Genomic DNA, 3,104 nt, shown 5'->3' on the forward strand with positions numbered 1-3,104 from the left:
ATAAATTAAAAATTAAAAAATGAATTTCAGGAGTGTTGCCATGGGATGAATATATCTTAATTTTTTTCTTTGTATGAGTAATTGAACTCAGGACCTTGTACTTGCCAGGCAGGTGGTGTGCCACTGAACTATATCTCTGGCGGAATGACTATATTTTACAAGTGGAAAAGGCATTTATTTGGGGAAAGAAAGACCAAAGAACAAAGTGTTATACATTGGATTGTGTATCTTTGCAAGAGTTAAAATATCATATTACATGGATGAATGCATACCCATGCTTACACCAGCAAAATTCATAATAGCTAGATCTTAGAAACAGAGTATATGTCCATGAACAGATGAAGGGATAAAGAAGATGTGGTATTTATACATAATAGAGTGCTAGTGGTGGGTGTTGTTCCCAAAGCTTCTCTCATGGGCCCACTCTGCTCCCTCCTTGCACTTTTCCTCAGGTGACCCATGTTCCTGGCTTCTCCAAACTCCTGGTGTCTCTGCTGTCCTTTTGGCTTCTCACTCACAGCCTCACAAAATGCCCTCTCAGGGGCACACTGCCTCATCTCTCATGCCTTCTTCTGAAATCAAGGTAGACGCCTTCTTAACCTCAGAACTCTTGCATTTGGCATGCACATAAAAACCACTACCACATGGATGATGCCAAGGTCCACTGCCAACAGGAGCAGCACCCAGGCTTCCCTCTCTTTTGGCCATAGGGGTAGAGTTCCTGAGTTACTGAGGAGTTTGAGACCAATTCCAAAAACCAAATTCTCTAGGCTGCCATTCCAAGATATAGCCTTGCCTAGCTTTCTTCTCAAAGCAGTCTTTCCCTTTCACAATTTTTAGGCTCCAAAGGGTGTAGTCCTGCTGCTTCTTGTGATGCCCTCAGGCTAGCTATCTTTTATATTCACCTGTTTCTTCTCAGCAATCAAGATCTCCTCTGCTCTAGTTTTACAGTTCACAGCTTTACTACAGTTTCTTTTTGGCCAAATTCGCAGTATTTTAAATCATTCTTCTGGGCTCTTTGCTCTTGATTCCCAACATAAATCTGAGTAAAATCCTGTGGAGGACCACCTGAGCAGCTCTCCTTGAAAGAAGAGCGATTGTCTACATTTTGACTGAGCCTGACCCTATTTCCTTATATTGTTATATAGAGAGCTGGCTAGGACTTCTGTTTATTCTTCAATTGGCCTTAAGCAATGTATATTGGTCTAACTGAGGTGCTGGGGATAGTCTTTGAAGGTGGCTTGCGTGTTTCCCTGGTAACCTACACCTGCTGCTCTTTAATGTGAGCCGGGTTGAGACAGGATGGTAGAGCTAATGCTCCGCGGCACCAGCTGGGATGGAGCCTCGAAACAGAGGCTATGACTTCCTGGGGCTTGAAAGGCTACACCAAAGCTGAAGCATCAGACTTACTAAAACATTAGATACTATATAATGCAGATTACTCTCTCTGCATATCATAGAGGTACACACCTAGCTCAGTTCATAGTAGTCTCTTTCTCACAGTTCTCAGTCAATCCTCAAGCCACTCCCCCACTGAATAAAACCGGGTGAGGCCCTGGGTCGCTCTCTTGGTTCCAGAAAGCCATCTTCATGCCTGGACTTAGAGCCCCTTGACTCTCCAATGATTGAAGATATAATTTAGTGTCTTTATTTTCGCCAAGGGTTGCATTGTAAGTGGTAGATTGGAATCAATTTGATGGGATTCCAATAACATAACTTTGGGATTACAAATATTGGCTTCTTGGACCGAGACGAGGACCTGGAAGTATCTCCTACAAAATCCCCCAACAGTAGCCATGCCACTACTTCAGCATTAGACAGGCATGAAATTTCTTCTGCAAGTTTAATTAGTCCACTGACCTTAGTCTTAGCCTCAGGCAAAGTCTCTAGACACACACAAAATGCAGACAAATTTTCTGTCAAACAATACCACACAATGTCTGGAGTCCCAAAGCTAATAGAACCCTTTTTCCCATCAAAAACTTCCTGAGTCTGGTCTTTACCTACAGTGTTTCTATCAGTCTTCTTGTCTTGAGTTCTCACCTGAATCTCCCTTAGTCTAAGGCACTCTAAATCTAACTTTTCAGCCAACATCTCCAAATCATTCCAAACTTCCCACAAGTCAATCGCAAAGGATCATGAACCACATGGTTAGGTATAGTCACAAAAACAGCCGTACTTCTCTGGTACCAAATTCTGGCTTATGGTTTTCATTGCAGATACAAAGTAGCAGCCCTCCCGTTTGGTTTGCCATTTGTAGAAGTTTCAGTCCAGCTGACATAAAGAAATACACATGAATCTTCAGGTGGCAGGGGTGGAATGTTATGATTTGTGTCTAGATGTACCCTCAAGGCCTCCTGCAATCATGGGGGGTGGTCTTTTAAGAGGTGGATGAATCTAAAGTTTATGATTGATTTATGGTCTAATGCTAGGATTAAAAGTGTGAGCACTACACCTACCCTAGGATGGGTAGAATGGACACAATATGAAGGACAGAAAGAGGCTTCTCTCCATTTTTGCTTTGCTACAGTCTGACCACCATGAACTGTTCTCTGCCAACCCACCCTGCCTCAGAGCCAGCTGGTTATGGACAGAAACCTCTACAAACTGTGATCCAAATAAACCTTTCCTCTCTTAACCTTGTGAGTTGAGTCTTTGGTCCAAGAAATGAGAGAAGTAATAAGAAAAGGGGAATCAACAACAGGAAAATAATATGACAAGGATAAGTTAATACATAGCAGTTATAACCATCAATGGAAATTATCTTAATTTGTCAATCAAAAGAAACAGATTGGCAGAATGGAACAAGAAACAAGATCCAACAATATACTCACACAAGAAACACATTTAACTCAAAAATAAATTCATAGACTGAAAGTAAAACATGGAAAATAGTACCTCATGTAACAGAAACCTGGAAAAAAGCAGGGTAACTACTCTATTTGCAAATAAAATGAATTTCAAGCCAAGACTGGTCAGATGAGACACAGGTCACTACATGCTTACCATCCAGTAGAAAAGTATGAAGACGAAATATAGGAAATAAAGCCATGCTATTATGTTGAGCTGTGGGGGACTCAGGTCAATAATTTCTGACATTACCA

The sequence above is a fragment of the Octodon degus genome, unplaced genomic scaffold (assembly GCF_000260255.1).
Source record: "Octodon degus isolate 3935 unplaced genomic scaffold, OctDeg1.0 scaffold00063, whole genome shotgun sequence".
Classification (NCBI taxonomy): Eukaryota; Metazoa; Chordata; class Mammalia; order Rodentia; family Octodontidae; genus Octodon; species Octodon degus.